General features: G+C 49.2%; 1 protein-coding gene across 1 annotated transcript in view; it reads right to left on the bottom strand.

The window, feature by feature from the left end:
* The window catches only part of LOC143212216 (protein bric-a-brac 1), a 270,719-nt gene extending 250,306 nt beyond the window's left edge, over positions 1-20,413 (bottom strand). Inside the window, exons 1-2 of the mRNA XM_076430762.1 lie at positions 20,254-20,413; positions 18,941-18,981 (exon numbers count right to left, since the gene is read on the bottom strand). The gene's annotated coding sequence lies outside the window, so the exon portion shown is untranslated. The remainder of the gene's footprint in view (positions 1-18,940; positions 18,982-20,253) is intronic.
* Positions 20,414-20,939: the final 526 nt, after the last annotated feature.

Raw genomic sequence — 20,939 nt, 5'->3', positions numbered from 1 at the left:
GAGAGAGAGAGAGAGAAGTGTTCGAAACTGCCTTCTCGGTTCCCCGCAAATTTATCGTCGTTCGATCGTTTTCACGCTCGGGGCGAGTCGATAAACGCGTCGTAAAGATTTGCTTCGCGTCTCCTGTTTCGGATGAGAGTCTCGTCGAGCAACGTACGCGCGAGATATCGGACTGCGAGCCTATATTCTAATTGGATTCGTAGTTGCCACGTCGCGAGCGATGCCGATTTGAGTGGGATCATTGACTGTGTTAGGTCAGTGTAAAAGTTCCTAACCGACGTATTAAATATTTTGATGTCGAGTGTGGAACGAAGACAATGACGAAAATAGTAAAATGATTTTTGTTGATCGAAAATAATTAAATTTAAAAGTACATCAAGGAGCCGGGCAAGGACTTTTGCACTGACCTAACACTTGTTTCTTGAAGACAGCGATTTGTCGCAGCGACAATCGATTAGGATGCGGCTGAAGATCGGAGATCGTTGATCCAGAAAAATCGAGATGGTCGAGTAGGAGGAATGCTGGCGAAGAGACGAGACAATCGGGTGGAGCGAGACGAGGAGCAAAGTAAGACGCGAACGAGCACAAGTACGGTTCGATCGGTGCCCCGACTATATACGTCGGCGCGCGTTTAAGCCGGTAAGGGACTCGATATCATTAATAATAATTATACAATTATATGTAGGTACGGCGTATCGAGCGTATAGTTTAGTGCCGTGTTATTATCCCGTTCTCTCCGAGTCCCGCGCGAGGCCCTGGTCAAGAACACGTAGCCTGCTCTCCCTATGGGTATATGTTATTACTTATAATATTTCATCGCCGGAATTGCCGGTTGCGCTTTGTTTATGCCATGGGAACGTCACAGGGTTATAACTAAGAGTGGAAAACAAGCCGAGCCGACGCGGCGTCGAGCGGACCAGAGCGGAGCCGAGCCGAGCCGAGCCTAGCATTCTTCTGAATATTCTCAGTCGCCGCACCGTTCGCGAAACAATCATTGAAACGCTTCGCACGACGCTCGATCGCTTGTCCATTGCCGAAAACAGTCGGCCGAGTCGCACGTGCTCCTCGAGCTAACCGTTCGGCCCATTCACTGCCACTGAATTTTTCCTCGCGCGTGCAGAACCCGATTAACCGAAACCTCGAGACTTTGAAAAATACGTTGCTGACAATTGCTGGGGAACCCACTTGGTCAGCTTTCTAATTCTTGTCATTCTTTTTTTAGTGTATTCAATTGTACAGTCGCCAAATGAAAATAGTCACCAGGAGCTGTGTAGCTAGATCGATGTCCAACTTTCGACTACCACTGGTTTCCCAAGCATCCCGTTGATTTTTCCGGAAGCAGGATATAGCGGGAGTAAATAGACTCTTCGATAAGATAATTCACCGTGTCACACTATTCGATCCGTCCGAAAATTCTTCTAAAACGAGAATATCTTCGTTCTATCCTGGCCCCGGTAATTGCTCATTATTCCACCCGATTCCGACGGAAAACGCGTGGTTCGTAATAAAGTGTCGAGTTAGCATCAGAATTCTAATCTTAGCGAGGATGTCGTTATCCAAAAACATTCAATTAACTCTTCTCTTCGATCCACTCGCTTTTTCTTTGACATCGTTAAGATCGTATACATAATATTTTTGACCTAGTCTCATTCTTGTGTTGCTAACGTGCATGATCCTTCCCCCCCAACATCGTTTGAAATGTATAGGTAGCCGAACCGAGGATCGTAGCTGGCTTAGCCTCAAAGAAAGAAGTCTGACGGTGTTGAATCGCATGATCTCGGTAGCCAATTGAGGTCGGCGTTTCGCGAAATTGAACAGCCAGGAAACCCGAAGCCCAACGCAGCAATCGTTCGTAGTAAAATTCAAACGAAGCCATGATATACACTAGCAGTTTACGGATGACAGTCGTTGAATAAAAGCTTTGGAAAGTTCGTCGAGAGAGAAATGGTAGGTGATTTAAATCGTACAGCTTTTGTTGAAACATTCTGTGTAATACATTAGCAGGGGAGAACAGCGAAATATGGACCATAGTGTCTGGGTGGGACCTACCGTGACAATTCATAAGCAATTAGTACCATTCGTGTAAATATTTTGTAAATATTTTTCTTCGGAAGACACAGGGTGGTTCAGCATAGACACTGGTCTAAATTAGATTACCGTAGTTTGTGGCAGAGTTTCGCGAAGGTTTCCCATCCGCAAGGAAGTTTTCGCGGTCCAAAGGGAAGGCGCGAAGGCGAACGCGAACGTGACGCAGAAAAACATTGCAACGCATCGGATTGCAGAGTGCACCGAGCGGAACGCATCGCATCGCATCGCACCGCGTCGTTCCGCGAGCCAGAAACGAATCGATCGGCAGGGTCGGTCGAAAGGGGAAAAAAGAGGGAAGGCTGAGGATGTTTCACCGGGAAAATTTATAACCCGGCTGATCGATTATAGGCAGAGGGATTCCGAGAACTACTATGCATGATTAGAAAGCGAGGCATGCACACGAGTACGCATCTGCAGCCCCGCCTATTCCTGCTCGTCCGTTCGCACCCTTTTACACGCGTGCACGTTTACGTTTCTCGGTACGCGACCGGTCGGCCTTTATCTTTCGCGAGGGCTGTGAAACGATGGACTCCGGGCTGCGATGAAGCTTCTTTGAAGTCGTGCGGAGCGCGTGTCAAGGGAAGGAGGAAGCAAAAATCGAAGGTCAGACCGGAGCCAGCCCCGGAGAGAGTCGCAGCAGTCTCGCGCTCTCTCTCTCTCTCTCTCTCTCTCTCATCCTTCTTTGAGAACGAAACGATCAAAGAAGTGTGCGCGACACACCGGTCGCTCACGTCGGCTCGTCCGCGAAAAGGGGATCATAACTGTGCGACGCCGGCTAGGCCCTTTTCCGAGGGACGGTTTTGAGCGTCGCACGATGTCGAGCAGCGTCGCCTGCCAATTCCTATCGGTACGGAAAGGTGAAACGTGACGGCGAGGTCGGTCGAGGCAAATCTATTCGACGATATACCCACCCTGGCCGCGACAACGACAACGGCAGCGGCGTTTAATCGATGCGTAGCGAAGTTTACACGATTCGCACGACGTAACTAATTACCTGACACTTTGTGCGGGCCCGGCGCGCACGCAGCCACGCCGATAAAGGCGCGCGTACACGCGCACGGCTTGCCAAGCCAAGCCAAACCACGCCAAACCGAGCCATGTTGCACCATCGGCGGAACCGTGAATCTTTTCCGGAGGCGGCGCAGCTGGCTACTTTTATGCGTGAACGGTGTTTTACTCGCGCCGTAATTACCATCGGCCGTTTCTCGTTACTCTACAATCCAGCGGGGATTAATCATCTATGAGATACGAGTCTCGTCTCGTCCAGTCCCGTCTCGTTTGTTCCCCGCGTTGCGCGCGAGACCCGCCGCGAGTTTTGCGAATGAAAAGGTTCCGCGATCCACCGGAATGCAAAACAGCGTTATCTCTTAACCCGTCGCGCTACAATTCATTTTACAGTGGCAGAGATTCGAAACTTCTTTATCGTTCGTCATTACGCACGTGGAAAGAATACGTGCATGTATCGCTTGTAACCATGACGCGAATAATTTTATTTCAAGCTTGTCTCATCTTCATCAGAAGTTTTTACGAAGTCAATTATTCGTCATCACACTGATTGTTTACCGCTACGTCAACTTGGCACCGAGCGGCAGACGAGGATTAATAAGTTCTGTCCCAAATGTTTATTACGAATTCCAAGTTCATGTTCTAAGTAGACATTTTTGAGCGGCTTCTGTTTCTTGTAACAGACGCAGTCTAGTGGTACGGCAATGGGTTGATTCCGGAAAAATTTCTGTTCCCTTCAACGTGGGGTCGTTAGAGCTCGGAACTCGCGAACAAACGACTTCGGAAGCTCTAACACCCGGCGTATTACGCGCTCCGGTGACTCTAGAGTGTAGTCGAAACATCCACGGTTAACAATCGCTTATAATTACATTGAAAATACAGAGAACGTAAAACAACCCGTCGCGCGTACAGTCAAGAACGTACCTGCAACCACAACGCGACGCGACGCGGCGACGCTAACTCGATATCCCACGAACTCGACGCGACGAGAAACACGATCTCTAACTCGGTCTATTAGTTGTCGCGATTGTGAATTCTCCGCGACGATATCGATCTGTAATCGTTTCAGGGAGCGCTGCTGCCGCTTTGATAACGTGGAAAAGTGGCCAGCTACGCTTTCTCTTACGAGAGAAGACTTAACGCTTAACGAGGGATACTCAGTGTTGCGACAGTTATAGAAGGGGGTACACAGATGTCGAAACTTTGGGAACCAGTGATCTATGCCATTAGACTTATTAGATTAAAAATCGTTGTCCAGGTAGAGTGGCTATTGAACGTACTAGGTTCTAGGAGCTACTAGAATAAAATTGCTGTCCAGTCACACCGAACACTGAACCTACCAGAGTAAAATCGTTGTACAGACAGAGATTAGGAGTGCCAAGAGGTGAGGTCAAGAGCGGATATCTCGGGGAAGGATCGAGCGTGTTAAATCGTGGAAAAGCGTGGAGTTTGTCGCGTGCCGGTTGAATTCCCGAGCGGTCCAAGTAGTTGCGGTGCTAGGTGAAGAGTAATTCATCGCGCCGCGGCGAGAGAGCGCACGCGGGCTCCTCTCTTTCCATCTTCTTCGAGGGAGGAGGTTTGGCCTGTGTTGTCTGGGAACCGTGAACTGCGAACTGCGAACTGCGAACTGCGGCGTGGCGGTGGCAACGTTTCTCCCTTGGCGACCCGCTCGCACTCGTGCTTTACCCGACCACCACCGGCCCCGGAATTGGCCCAGTTTATCCCGCTAATGGGAAATATAAAGTTCTACAGAAGTAAGCGGGTAAATGAAATTTAACAACCGCGTGCGCGGGAGAGCGGTGTGCCGCCGCGCCGCGGCTATAGGTGCGATCCGTAGAGGCGCGTACGCGTTTCCTGTTTCGCGTCTCGCGTTCTGCGCGCGACTACAAACCGCGCGTAATAAAACACGGGAGACTTGCCGGGGCGGGAAAAGGTGGGACGCACTTTTCACCGTGGTGCACGCGTTAACGTCGCGTCACGTCGCGTTAATTTACACTTTTGACCCCTTGTGTCTCGCTCCCGCGTCAAAGTCCGCGAACCACCAAGTGGAAACGACACTCAAAGTTCGCGTTAGGCGTTTGTTCGTTTCGATACGCGTCGCCGCACCGCGCCACCACCGCCGACCGCGTTTATCAAAAATCGCGCGAGCCCCGTTTCTTTGCGGTTTTCCGGATCGACTTTCTCCCGGCATCGATCCCACGATCTCTTACTTTGCACCGACACCAATTAATTTTAATCCTTCCGGGAGGACACCGTACATCTAGCAATATATGAACGGGCGCAATCCTTGTTTGTAATCTCCATGCACGAAGCCCGCTGGAACTAATGAACTATGTTGATTATTAAGCCTATTACCGGGGCAAACGAAGGTACTAAACCTTGCTCTTCCTCCGACCAGTGGCCCGTTCGAAACCGGAATGTCAAGATCGGCGACGCGGAGTGAAAATGCTCGAGCACCGATTATCGGGCAACGAGCCGGCCGCGGTCGGTCGTGGGGTCGCTGTTTTTCCGCGTGGTCGCGTCGTTTTTTATCGGCCGGATCGGCAGCCCCCGCGTGTAAAATGTTTTTTTCGGGTGGCGCCGGGGGCAGGACGCGGCGAATTAGCAGTCGATAAATCGTCCGATCGAGGGGCTCGCGCGGATCGATCTCATAGATTCACTCGGGTCGGATTATTACGAATTAGCAGCGAAAGCGAATGCGATTTCGGGCAATTTTCCGAGTCGCGTCGCGCGTGCCGCAAAACGTCGATACCTTATAAATCGTTGCGTAATTATTACGTATCGTCGCGCAATTATCCCCGGTGCAAAGCTGAAAACGTGGGGTATAGGTACGGGAGAGCGGGAGAGAGAGAGAGGGTGAGGGTGAGGGAGGGGACGACGATGCAGAGAGTAGACTCGTTTCGTCGTTTCGTCGGTTCGTTCGGTTAGTCCCGGATTATCGCGATAATTATCCTCGGGGAATCTCGAAGATATAGAGCGGGACGGTGCTCGGTGGCGAATAAACTAGAATGCCGGGGGGTGTGGGTGGTGGTTTGGTCTGAGGTATCGTGGTCGTCGAACAAGAACGGGAACAGAAACAGAAGCAGAAGTAGAAACGGGAGCGAGAGATAACGCTGTTCATCTTTCTCGCGTATAAACCGAGGTAAGTACCGGAGGCGGGTGGGCTGGGATAGGGATCGGTAGCGCGCGCGTTTGCCCTGTCGTAAATCGCGAATGATTCCGCTAAATTTCCATCTCGTCGAATGCGAAAGGGGATAGCAGGGACCGCTGTTGGATAGGATAGGGGTTGGGTCGTCGATGGTGCCGGTGGATGGATAATGGCCAGGGTGAATGATAATGCCGCGTGCACATTGTACCTTCCCGAGCGTCGCGCTCGGCTTCTCTACAGGGTGTACAAAGTGCCCCATCGTCGCCGAGCGATAACGCGTCCCGTCGCGACGAGTCGCCGAGCCAAGCCGTGTTTCTCCGAGAACGCCGCCATCGCGCGCCCCGAAATTTCCTGATCGAGATCGACGAGAGAATTGGGATCACGATTTCCAGCCGATCTAACGCTATCCCGGGTGGCCCAACGACAACGAGCTATATTACGAGACACGCGAAGACTGTCAGCCGGTGAACGATAATACCGTGTGCTCATCGATGCACAGATGCAATGCAAAAATATGAGAGGTGCTCCTCTGCCTTAAATTATCCCAATTGGTGATCGATACGTGTGGTCAATAAGGGAAATAAGAGTGGGCTCTTTCTCTACATTCGCGTCAGAGGACTGTCCTTAATATTTAGGCTCGATTACAGCTCGCGCTGCCTCCCAAGCTCCCAATTGTATGCCATCCTGAGCGTTGAGTTCGGCTTCTCTACAGGGTGTACGAGATCGCTCATCGTCGCCAACGATATCATCGTTTCTCGCCGAGAAGGCTGCCACCGTCCGAAAATTTCCAATCGAAAGCGAAATCGGGAGCGCGATCCGCAGCCGGCCTCGATATAATGCGATCCATCGAGTCGACGATGTACGGCGACGAGCTATAAAATGGGCCATGTAAAGACTGGTAGCCGGAATACAAGTCGGGCGCTTCTCCAAAACCCGGTATTACGAAAATTATGGAGACGGCGAGAGCGCGGGCAACGCGAGAGGCGTATCATGCGCTCTCCAGTCTTTTTCTTCCTCTACGGTCACCCTCTTAGAGACCGTTTAAGGAAGATAATGCAACGAAATTTTGTTAGCTGCGTCGACCCGTTACAGACGCGAGAACACGGTGGCCGATTCGACGAGGCGTACTTTATGGCGTTGCTCGAGTTCGGGATGTTTGACGTCGTTCATCTCGTGCTGCTCGCGATACCCAAACACCAGCTCGTTGGGATAAGCTGATGTATGTTTCACGGTCTTTTGGTGACACGATAATTTGGTGGTATTACCATGTGCTTCGCGCGTACTTTATAACGACGATAATCTAAATATATGGGATGTTTAAAGATATGGATATTTCTCCGGTGGGCGAAAGTGTATAAGATAAATTTTCCTCGACAAAATATAAATCGTCGTTTTCGAAGAGAGAAGACTGTTCCAAAATTGAATGTAATGCATATTTTATGAGTTTAATGGGACGAAACACATGCTATCAATAGACTGCAAATCCTATGAATTTATGATCACAATAAATAGGTGATACACAAAACTGTGAGGGCATTAAGAATTCAAGAACATTATTGCTAGATAGCGGAGTTCATGCATTTTTGATAAGAAAGTGTACGCCAAATGCAAAATAGGAAAATCATTTATAGAATTTAAAGATGCTGTTGCGTTGTTGCCGACTCTATAAAATTATTATAAATGTCTACGTGGCGCCTGTAATTTGTAATTAATACAGACAATTTTTATTATCCATATAAAAATCCGTAGTATAATCATTACATTATTGTCGACGTATCAAAATGATCAAAAGAGGAAATACATTTGCATCTGACTTCTGTTCTCTATAATTGAGTCGAAAGTCCAGTTGTCAACATTCCCGTTTGTGATTTAGCACTAATGATTCTAATTTGCAGTCTTTTGCTCGTCCATTAGAGATGCATGCTGCTACTGGTCTGTGTATATTGGCAAAAGTGTAGGAGCGTCAATGACGGAGAGGGAGAGAGAAGAAGAGAACTTTCTTGCGGAAAATTCCTCTGTCCCCGGGCACGTGAGGCGCAGCTGTTCATTTACGATGATTTGACCGCGTTTGAAACGGCTCGAGAAGTCGTCGCACCGACACACACACGCGGTTTACCTTGATCGTGTCGCGAGTTGCGGCACGGTTTACCGATTTGCTACGAATTCGTCGAGAAAGGGATTCGTTCCGAGGCAGAGAGCGATAAGCGTTTTCGGAGCACGGCGACCGTCTCGGAAAGGAATAAACGGGAGGAAAAGATCGAGGTACGTGTACTTAACTGGTCTTGTACGGTGCACGGGGCTCTAGCAATGGCGAGTCGGTCACGAATACCTAATCAATAATTATTACCGCGATACTCTCTATTTTTGCGTCCTGGCCCCCTTCGCGTTCTCGGAGAAACCTTCGTTTGCCGGAGACCCGCGAACCCACCGCGACCGCCGCCACCGTTTCCTCCCCGCTTCCATACCTCGTCCTCCTCCTCTTCCACCTCCTCCTCCTCCTACTACTACGCCACCGCCGCCTCCTCCTCCTCTTTCTCCTCCGTTTCTTCTCCCTACGTGCACCGTGCCGCCATATTTGCATATTTATAAGGGAATGTAATCGCAGAGCTCGGTTTTCGCCGCTCGTCGCTCGCTACCGTGGAAAGAATTCTGGCAAGATGGCGGAAAGATTCGAGGCAGACATGCGATCCGATTTCCTGCTCTCCCTACCGATACCTTCCCGAACAACACAACGTATCATCAGCCCGACCGATCTAGAAGAAACAATCGTTGCTTCCTCCGCTCCCGTTCTCACCGCGGAAACGCTAGAGTAGCACCGGCGGGGGAACGAAAAAGTCGGAGCCGACGCTCCGCGTCTCTCGAGCCCAGAATCCCGATTTCCACGTTTTTCGGGGGAAAGAGGGATCGGCGATAATTTCCCGCGAAGGGCTGTGGTCAGCGCGCTGCGCTCTCCATCCTCCTTGATGCTCGGGAATCGATCGATCGTTGGCATCGCCGGGCGACGAGGCCTCTCGGGTTTGCTTTGCAGTGTGTAAACAGGCAGAAAAGAGGGCAGAGGGGAAACACATCGCGTTCCCGCGCGGAGAACAAACGAGAAAGCGAAGGCAGAATTCGAAGAAAGAGAAGCGGAGGGAAGAACGGTTCTCCGCCTCGATTCCAGAGTACTCTCTCTCTCTCTCACTCTCTCCTTCTCTCTCTCGTACGTATGCTACAGCCAGAGCTGTTTGGCTCTAGCGTTCGGCCGATTTAGAGACGAGCCAGCGGATAAGTGGCAGTTCCTCCGCTCGCAGAAACATCGAACGCGTTCCTCTGCTCTCGTGGCCGAGTCGTTGCTCGCCGCCGCTGCTGTACCGCTATGAAACAACGAATAAGCTACCGTACAAAACCGGCGAGTCACGACCGGCTCGTTACCGACGATCCCCTTCGATATCGCGAATCATGAAATCATGAAAATCATCTACTATTCCACCGAATCACAGCCTTCCCTCTCGCGATCGCTCTACCCCATCGCATCAGCTCGGATAAGTCTCCGGTTGCGCGTTTATGTCCGAGCACCACCGTTCTAACGCGATCCCACCAGATTCCTGCTGCTGCTTAGCTATGGCAACTCGCCTAACGCGTAATTTCGTGGCCCGCAATTCTCCCCCTACGTATATTCTATATACATATGTATCTATCCCCTCTCTCTCTTTCTCCTTGCAACTCCTTCTATTTCTGAAATAGTTAACCCCTTGGCCTCTGCGATTTCATTTCGATTTTCCATTGCCAGGTGGTTTCCTCTAGAATTTTCCAGTATGATGCACGTAACACCAACCTTGCGAGGAACAACTCGCGATAGTTTTACTATGGACACGTACCTTAATGGTGTCGCGAATTGCATGACAGATCGGAGACATCGTAATCGAGTTCGCCACCCGAAACGACCGGGAGCCGTCGGTTAAGGGCGAGAGATTAAACGCGAGATTTTCTGTCCGTAGTGGCTGTTTTCGCAACCTGTCGCGACGATTTCGGGACAGCCCCCTGGTACCAGCATACAATAAAATCGACGGTTATCCTTCTAATACCGGCTACAATCTAATTTCAATGGAACAGAACGCGGCGAATAGGGTGGAAACCCCGGGCGGGCTATTCGGCCGATCGGAAATGAAATTTCGATCGACGAAAGGGCCTCGTCACCGCCCGGAGAAATCTAACCTACAATTCGCATTAGGCACCAATTTTTGCGCGACGGGTGGTCGCCGCTCCAACACAAAAGCGACGAGATCCTTCTCGCTCCTTCCCGCGATCGCAAATTTCATGGCGTGCTCCAAACGACAATCAAAAACGTTCCACGTTCACGAAAAAAAATAGTAGTACTGGACGATCTAAGAAACAGCTCGGACCCAAGGGTTTTTCTTCGATCAGCACTTTACTTCGCAATTATAAATTTGACTCCAGGCATGGTACATATAATAGGGTTGTATGTCACTGCCGATAACGATCGACAACTATGGTCGATCGTATCAGGAACTATATGCAGATAGCGTCGGCTATCGAAGCGCGCGACAAATTGAATATTCCGGTTGTAGACGCGCGTCACGTAATGCGTCAGCTGATCGTTGTATATATAAAATCGTCGAAAGACAATCGGCGTCTCCGCGACACGGATTAATTAGCATATGTAACGACCACCAGCAATTCCGTTGCTACGTGTCATAATGCGCTGCAACGCCGTTTCCTGCGCTCATTAGCCGCAATCGATTACCTTTTTTTCCCCCGTCGCCGTTTTCTACATGTTTCGTAAGCCGGGCGCCGTATCTGCGCTTTCAGAGATCGTAAAAACAATAATAAAGGCGCAGGGTGTTGTTTCGGGGCGCTCGTTGCGAAAATGCGTTGCCGAGATAAGCAGGAGATCGTGCGCGCGCGAGAGAGAGAGTGAGAGAGCTCGTCTGCCATTTGTGACTATCGCTACACGGACTAACATTTCTGGTAATACCTTCGAGGATGAATCTCCACGGGGTAGAGAACTCATGGCAAAGGGGAACCCTGCTGGATAAGAGGGAAATGCGATTACTCGGTTAGCAGACAGATTAGAAAATCTATCCCCGATCCGCTGGCCAACAGAGAATTGAAGAACCATCGATCTCGCATGTCGTTCGATTCATAGTCCTAGGTAGCCCTTTTTATTTTGCGCGAAGATTCGCATTGTTTGTTCAATCCCGAACTATTAGAAGATACTGTGAAAATTCTGTCTAAAAATAGTGAAGATCCTGAAGAATTAATCAAAGTAACCGTGAAGGGAACGTTACCGGGATCGGAGGGTAGCAGTGAACAGAGGATGGCGATGGGGCGGATCAAAAGATGCCTAATCGCCCGTGAACCGAGAGTAAGCAATTCCGGGTTCGCCGAGTCGTGAAAACCGCGCGAACAGCCGGTTTTTGGATTGCGTTAGGTCCAGGTTCTGTCAGGCCGTCTACAAAGGCAAAGTTCATGACGAGAATGAAGATGTATGTATTCGTTCCCGACGCGGAGTCTTCTCCGCAGAAGCTTGGCGAAGCTTCGGCGTTGCGTAAAACACTGCACTTCCTATTACTATTTACATACAATCGAATCTATCGCGCATAGATTTCCATACGGTAAGCAAGTAGGTCACCTAAGAGAAATACCGGGGAATATTCTATATAAAATATTAACGCGGGCGAACATCTGCTGACTTTCGCTCGACCTCGTGATCCTTGACGTGTCCGCGCGACACACACGCTATCTATCGGCGATTATTCCACAATTTTCGAAAGCCTGGTCAACAAAAATGCTAAAGTAGTTTCGAAGAGAAATTGAAAGTGTACCAGGAACCCGGTTATTGAGGAGTTAAGGACCAGCTTAGCCTTGAGGAACTCTATAGTGGACAAGCCCTGGAGCGTGAAAATTTTCTTTCGAAGTACATACAGGTAGACGAAGTGGTGGAGTCGGAGCGAAGGTGTCGACAGGTGGGCAACAAGGTGGCGTTGAAGGCCGGTGTGTACGGGATACGGGGTCGTTTTCGATTGACTTTTCGCGAAATATAGCCGGCGGGGCCGGCTCCCGGCGCGGTGGGGGGGAGAAGGAACAGGAGGGGACATAAATATTAATATAATAGCACTGATTGCGCTAGATCGCGGCGGGTGGCGTGCGGCGTGAGGCGTGCGGCGCGCAGTGCGAGGGAACAACGCGCTGCAAATAACGCAGGCGACGGATAGAGACGGTCGAGGCGAGAAACGATGGATCGACGGGGAAGCAAGCCGGTTGGGGTGGTTCTGGGTTATGTCCGGTAGCATAGTGACATATCCGAGAGGAACGAGAGGTACGGCGACGAGAACGAGACAGCGGATGGCCACCGCGCTGCACCATCGCTAGAAAGAGAGGACGAAGAAGCCGAGCAGGCAGGAAACAGCCGAAATGAAAATCAAAACGGCAACTGGAAGGAGTGAGAGCGAGCGAGTAGAACCGAACCGAACGCTACTGAAAAGAGTCGGTGAGAGATGGGTTGAGCGAGAGAGCCAGATCATGAGAGAGCCGAGAGAGAGAGAAACGAGGTGGAAGGGAGAGAGAACGAGATTCGCACAGGGTGCGAACGCGTTCCACCTCGAGCGTCGGGAGGTTTTCCGGGGGCGAGGGTGGCACCACGGGCATTAAATATACACGCTGATTTGTCGTCCGCGGATTGTCACCTCTGATAGCTTTCATTTTGTTGTATATCGGCGGCGGCCGCGCTCGCCCCGCGCATCGTGCGCGCTACGCTTTTCGACGTAATTCGGCCCGCTTGATTGACTTTTCAGCTGGCCTTTATGGCGATATTCGTTGCGCGAAACCCACTACTACCCTCTCTGCCCACCGAGCCGGCCCCCGCAGGCCGAATCCCCCTTCCTCCTCCGCACAGCCCTCTACCCTAGACACCTCTACTAGATTTATCGGACAGAGGACGCGTGTCCTACCAGTTTTTCGTTCGGACGGAGCCCGTCAACGAAACCGTGACGCCTGCCTGACTTTTCGTCGCGAGCCGGACGCCCGCGGCTCTCGTTCCCAACGGCGACGTTGCTCGACAAATGCCCGCTCGTTTCATGCTCGCCGACGAATTTCCCCCGAAGACAACCGTCCACGCGATTCGATCGTCGCCCGTCAAACCTCGCCGAAATGTCACCCGAAGTATCGCGAGCCTCCGCAACGAGCAAAAAGATTGTTCCCCCCGCGCGAGGTATGCAGCAAAAGTTTGTGGAATATTTATTTTTCCGTTTCATCAAGGTGGATCGATCGATCCGCGACGATCGTTTGTCGTGCCGGATCGATTCACGTTTTTCTGCGACAAAAACCTTATCGCGGTCTGTTTTCGCGATCGAAGCGCGGCAGCTCGTGTTTTCTCAACAACGAACCCGCGGCGATTTTGAATAATATACCGCGCGGTGCGCATTTGTTTTAAATCGCTGGAATTCCGCCGGTATTGTCCATCGGTGGAAACAACGCTCGATGGTTCGCCGTTGTATTCCACGCACGACTCGTTGCATCGCGCGCGGAGAATAAACGCTTATTTCTTCGGTTCCCAGAAATTCGATGTTCGCGAGACACCCGCGATTCTCGACGCAGGGCTGCGGTTATTATGTCGAATGTGATTTTCGGTGAGACGTATACCTGTTAGTAACGCATTCGGTCAAGCGGCTCGATCGCGTTCAGACAAATGGGGTACGTAGATCCGTAGAGCCGGTCGATGCAAAAATGATGAGAGTCAACGCAGTTTCGAAAATCTCATCCAGCATGATCACAGCCTAACTCCGACCCCGGACGAAGTACGCGACGCAGCGCCGCGCCGTCGGATCCGTTCTGTTTCCGGTAATCTCTACAGGGCGAGAATGTTTTTCCGTTTCCCCGCGGAGGGAAAAGGGTACACGGGGGCATCTCCTCGATACCGTTCGGCGTGCTTTCTGATCGTAAAAGTTTTACCGTCTCATCCGTGTACTTGCAACGTTAAAGCTGCAGTAACCCTTTCGAGCGCGCAATTAGAGCAACCGTAAATTTTAATGTTTGCCATTCGAAATGAATAAGAACGGAACGAAGAACGGGAAGAAGAAGGGAAACGGTACGCGTCGGCTGCCGCGGAGAAAACGATTTCGAGAAGAATCGAGGCTACGCGACTATGCAACCCGCGCCGCGGTTCTCCGCTAGCGAGAAAAGGTAGCGAGAGGGGTCCGCGTCTTTTCGACGGAATCGAAGGCGAGGGAAATGCGTTCGTAACGGAGCCGACACCGCCGTGCCGGGGCAAAACCGGGGGCCAACGGGACCAGACGGGGGGGACGTGGCCTCTACTCGAGGCGGAAGCAACGAAGGAACTGCACAAAAGGGTTCTGAGGGTCTTTCGCCTACGCTAGTGCACGCTACTTGCTCGCTTCTTGCTTGCTCGCCAGCTAGCTAGCTAGCTAGCTCGCTCGCTCGCGGCTACGCGATAACGTTACGCGCCGGTTATTGGAAATAGTCTGGTCGATCTACCCCACAGTGAAATACACACAGCTCGGCGAGCCTACGTCATACCTTGGCGTATGTACATTATTCATAGCCATCGGTGAAAAGGGCGCCAGCCGTATTACGTATGCTACGGGTTATTATGCCCTCTAAATGTTTAATGTGTTTGCCTTCCTTCTCCGGCCACCGATGTAGCTTTATGTTTTACTAACGAAATTACTATTTTTCTTCTATCAGTCTTTCAGCGTTCTCCACGTTACCTTCATCGATTAGCCGGCTCGCTCGTAGCCTCTCCAATGCCGTTTCTCCGATCCTTCCATCGCGGTGTCCTCTTGGTGGACCCCCCTTGCCCTTTCGCCGATGGACATCGTCAAGTTTTATGCGCCGTTTATCCAATATTTCATCGTCGCTCCGCGTTCTGTTTGCTTTCGATGGACCGCACATTCGAGGCCATCGAAGGAGCTTTCGAGACTAAAGTCGAATTTCAAGTTTTTACCATTCGCTCCCACGAATTCCAACGAGTCGGAGCCATTTACGCGATCTGTTCGACGGGGTCGATGCGATTATGCTGTCCCAGGAATAACATTTCCGTTCCTTTCTCCCATTCTCAATATTTTCCATGGAATTACTCGATCTCCATCGTCGAGGTCTTCTAAATCCAACTCCATCACATATTTCGATTCAGGACCTCATCATGAATGTTCCGATCAGAAGCAGCTCGTAATTGACAATCGTCGAGGACATAGTGCTCGGACGCGTCGCTCCAAAGTCTATCGACTTGCGTTTCTGCAGCGGATAGAGCGACTCGACAGACAAATAAATCGCTGACCCGGCGCGGCGGCTGGCTGTTTACGAAATTAATATCGCATGGACGTTCCTTGAGAATGCAACGGATACGGAGGATGCGGAGAGAGGATGGACGGGGTCGTTAAAACCGCGGATCCGCTAAAACGCGCAACACCGAAACGCGAAACCCGCCGGAAAGTTTGAAATTTACTGCTCGACATATTGGCTGCGAAAGCACACGAAATTAAGGCTAGTAAAACACTTTCCTGACACCTAGTACGCCTCTCGCGCTGCGCACCGGCCCACCTACCCTTCGCCAATCCCCGCTGTCTCTCTGTCTCGCTGTCTCGGACAGACCGGACTCGAACAGTTCGTTCGTTCTGCCAAACGGACGACGATGCCCGCCGATAACTCCTCCTTTGTATTTATCAGCGTTCCGATCCAAGCGCAAACATACTTTCCATTGCTTGGTCCCGACGTGTCTGACGCGTTTCGCAACAATTACCACTCGGCTAGTCCGCTAGCACGTTATCCACCACCGAAAATAGCGATAAAGTCTGCCGGGGAAGACTATTCCCTAAATCACTATTCTCAGAGACCTGTAGAAGCCAGAATAGTGTATTTCATCGATCAGCAAAAATAAAATAAAAGTGTCACTTTGTTTAACACCGTACCTGCCCGAAGTTGGTCAACGATCTTTTAGAAATCAGTGATTCACAGCTGAGTGTATTAGTTTCCTAATGAATTCCTCAATGGTGTTTTCGATTGTTGAGCAACGCATTATCATAGGTAGCATGATGAAAATCTTTCTTTTGTATTCGTTTGCTTGTATTTCACAAATGCGCTGACGCTACGAACGCATAAAGATCCGCAGTCTATCTGCGAAAAGGATCTAGTTCTCCACCGGTCGATGGAGAGCGCATTTTCTCCTTTTCTTACGACTGGTTCGATTTCTGTCGAACTTTTTCTGCTTCGTTGCATTTAGATCAGGCATACGTAGAAATTGCCCTGCGGGGCACTGACCCAGCTCCGTGGAAATCGAGAGCAACTAAGCCACGCCCATGCAGGCTACACGGAATCGCGAGATAAATAGCGTTCTGTCTCTTTCTGTAATATCGTTTGTCTCGGAGCATTGTTCCAGGAGCAAACGCATATCTGGAGTAGCTTGTAGAATTCTGTGCTCGACCAACGACCACATATTGTTTGAAAATTACGAGAACGTATATCGCTTAAAATAAGAATTACAGCTCGCGATTAACGATCAACGTTCCATCGAGCATCGGAAATAATATGGATATGTACTGGTCAAACGACAATCGCGTGCAGTTGCTTTCTCGATCGAAGCGCGTCGTCGCAACGCTTTTCAAGCATATCCGAAAGAAACGTCGCAACTCCTCGAAAGCTATTTCTCCGGCGGACTTTCTTTTCTGTACAAATTACAATTGCACGTTGCACAATAAGACCGTGATCGCACGAACGTCGAGATAACGACCGAGTAATTTTTCTCGGCTGCAGACGAAAATCAACGTTCACGCGACCGTGATCCAAATTCCCGTAGAGTAATGTAAAAGCGACGGCGACATTTGTTTAAATAATGCGCAGCCGGAGCCAGGCCGGTGACGATCCTCAATCTTAATGCGCTTAAACCAATTCTCGCAATCTTTCACCTCCTGTTCTCGTGAGATAAATTTACTGAAATATACGATGAGTAATATATACATTGACAAAAAGCATCCCACATAATTAAAGCAACTTCATCGCGTCATCATGCATATTTTCTCAGTCCTTGTGAACTTAATGTGATCATAAATTTCCAATTCCAAGAAACTCATTCTGTGTATTTGAAAGTTCCTTTTGCTACGGCAAATAGTTGCAGAAATATTCTATAACTTCGATGCTTGTTCCCATCCCTGAAAGCGAACGACTGGCGAGGTGAAGAAAAAAATGCGTGTCCAGTGTATTTTCGAGCACTGTGTCATGCTAAAAGCGCATTAAAATCGTCACTCGTGCAACGTCCCTTGTAAGCAGGGAAACACGAGCGCGTTTAACGCGAAAAAGTCTGGTAACTTGGTTAAATCTCCATCGGCGTGTTTGACGCAGCGGCGCGGTTCTTTGAATGGATTTAAAACGGGACTAGGTGAAGCGTGGCACTCCTTTATTCGCGTTTCTAACGCCGGTACGTGTCGCAGGCCATTCCAATGTCCACGCTTTTAGCGCGAAACTATTTAGCAGCGTGTTTCCGGCGCGGCGCGGCTCGCGTTCGTGCAAATAACGGTGCAGTCCGAATTTTTTACCGCAACAATATTTGCATTTTCAAGGATAAATTTTGAATGCTGCGCTGTGGACGAGCGTTGATTCGGGCGGCGCGGGACATAACGTTCGCCGTGGTGTATCTCGCGTATCGAATATCCTCGACGATTGAACTTCCCCGGTTTTCCCATTTACGAAACTTGTCGATCGGACTTGCCGATTGGCTTGGTCGCTCGTGTACCCATAAAAAATGCATAGCAATCGCCCCGTGCAGCGAAGTGCATCGATGCGAGATCGCTCCCGTCATCTGTAGGACGCGAAACTGATGCAGGGACATGCAACTCGGCGGATAATGCAGAAAGCGCGCGCGTTTTTTGTCGATCGTTGATAAATAAACCGGCACACCGACTCGGGGATTACCGACTCTAGATTTTGCGACAGATTTTAGCGTCCTCTCGTCGTGAACACATTTTTTAATTCATGTAATTGTTTTGTATTGCATCTCCGTTTTCATTAAAAGCTTAATTGGTAACCCAGACTTCGCTGCGCATATAAGCGCAGTAAGACTCTCCAGAAAGTCTCGAGCCAGGCCCTCCGGGACCAGGAGGACTACTTTAAACTACTTTGGACTTCTTTGGTCAACTCTGTACTAACACAGAGTAACCTTCTTTCTTTTACATGCTGGTAATCACTTGTTACAGGCTGGACTAACCTGGCCCACTGTGGGCTACCTTGAGCTGCCTTGGGCCACCATATGGGCCCCACTCATACGATTTTGAGTGTGTACTACTTACTTCGGAATTTCAATAGCTTCGAAAAAAGCAGGCAAAATGGGGAAATAAATCGCTTACCCGGCTTCATTGCAAGCATCAATAATTCTCGTGCGAAACTAATGTGGCAACGTTGCACTTTCCCACATGGCAACGCTGTAAAATCTCGGACACACACTTCCAGCGTTGCAGTCCTATGTAGTTCGCTAGTCGACCGTCCTATTTAGGAAGAGTTCGCTACCATCGCTACTATATTAGAGCGTTTTCTACAGTCGGTAATTCAGAACCGTAGACAGAAAAAATGCATTGTTTGCAACGTCTGTAAACATTTGAGATCTGTGGAGAAAGTTCGAAAATAACACAGCAGCGGGAGAAATAAAACAGGAAAAACGGAAGGAAAATAAGAACGTAAAATCAACAAACTTACCAGAACGACGACGGAAAAAAAAACGAGGGTAACAGGGGTAACTGCAACAAACGAAAAAGTACATTTCAAACAGACATTCTCTCTTCGAATGAAAACGAAACGTCGATGTGAGTTGTATAGCTTTTATTGACAACACATTCTCCGCTCGACTTATCGTTAGTGACTTACAACAGATGATGTTCATTGTTCGATTTACAATCTGTTCCCTATAAGTAAGGTACACGCAGCGCGCGAACGTATCGCAACTAAATACGTATTGCTCACGCTCGAACGGTTTGGCGCCATAAATTCAACCCTTTCCTCAGTAACGACGACTGTAATCACTAGACAGCGGAGTTTGTGCATTTGTGACAGAAAAATGAATAGGTGTAATTTGAAAAAGTAAAAGTATTAAACGAATTTAAAAATACAATTATATTATTTTCAACCTATTGGACATATTAAGAGAGAAAATAAGAAAATATCCGCTGTCTATTGTCACTCGCCGAACTTTTGCAATCATCGACAACTCTAAAAATGCGTCATAAATGCGACTCGGAGAACTAAATAGATCATATGTCAAGGTCTCAAATATAAATAGTAGATAAACATATTTCTGGTTTTATCATTTATTAGATGAATTTCGGACGACTCGTTTAAAAATTCAGTAATACAAACAGGCGAAAAACTGTCTCGTAGCAAAAAGGTTATCCCTCAGACTTGTTAGACGACGGAGCCTGGGTCCATCTGGACTCAGTTTCCCAAAAATCTCAACTTTTGACGATTGACTTAGAAACAGTACAGAAGATATATGTAGTAAAAATTGTAACTAAGGATTTGAATGGTCGTCTGAGGGTTAAAAGAAGTAGCTAACCCTTAATTACAATTAACATCTTGCTTAGCTTGACGCGTACAGCTTCTACGAACGAGAATAACGAACAATTCGGTGATCGTTCGCGAACGACAAACGGCCACGACGAAATCAACAATTGAATCGACTGTCGTAAAATTCGGAAAGATCAAGTTTGCACGGAACTCGCGCGGTACACAACCACTTGTGGAATCGGAGACACGAGAGATACGCGTGTGCCGATGTCGGTGATCAAGGGTATTTATCGCGCGATCGAGATCACACGGAAGCTCGATTTTTCCTCAGAAGCAGGCGTGTCGCTTACGAAATCTAATCTGCAGGCGTGCAAAGTGAACGGTCCACGGGGACGGCGAATTTTCGTCGGAATTTCGACGGAAGACTGCGCGTGTATGCGTGTGTCAACGCCATGTCAAATTTCGACTGGCGTTGCTCGGCGAAAGTAGAAAGAAGTCGATGATCTTACCGGGACTGAACAAACGGAAAATCACGGGTTCCTCGTAACGATCACCAGCGAAAATTTCACACGGGAAAACAACACAAAATTCACAAAACATTCGGAACCTAGCGGCGAGACGTTTCGCGCAGACAACTGCATGTATACACAGCCGACGGTGCTGCCGCGCACCAGCCACGGCGCAAACATGACACACGGTCCGGACCGCGCGCAATTTCAAATTATCAATTCGCCCGATAACTTCGATTCAGCGAACGGGGTTGGAGAATTGAACTTGTCGATTTACGAATGACATTGCTGTTGAACAATTTGTTACAGAAGCGTTAATAGATAAAGAGACAATTCATACATATATTTACGTACAGCACTTGTAAGTTTTGTAGTTTTTCGAATGTGGCAGAGTTGTGTAAAATTATAAAAATATGTATACGTTACGAACGCTATACCTACCGGCATGTTGGTAATAGATTGTTCCTTGTAATTTAACTAAAAGATAGAAAAATACAGGGAGCCGAAGGCGAAGTTTACGCCAGACAAAAATGTTGCAGAAGGCTCGAGTGTGGAAAAGGTTAAGAGTTCATTTTTCTCTCCCCTTCTCCACGTTCTCCCCTCCAGCGAGAGTATAGATTAACAGGGGTGACAAGAGGGAGAGACACAGAGGAGAAGGTGTGCGAACAAAGGGCTCGTGAAAATAT

This window comes from Lasioglossum baleicum, chromosome 9 (genome assembly GCF_051020765.1).
Source record: "Lasioglossum baleicum chromosome 9, iyLasBale1, whole genome shotgun sequence".
NCBI classification, from domain to species: domain Eukaryota; kingdom Metazoa; phylum Arthropoda; class Insecta; order Hymenoptera; family Halictidae; genus Lasioglossum; species Lasioglossum baleicum.
Note: the sequence above shows the minus strand (reverse complement) of the source record. Positions and strands in the feature narration are given on the sequence as shown.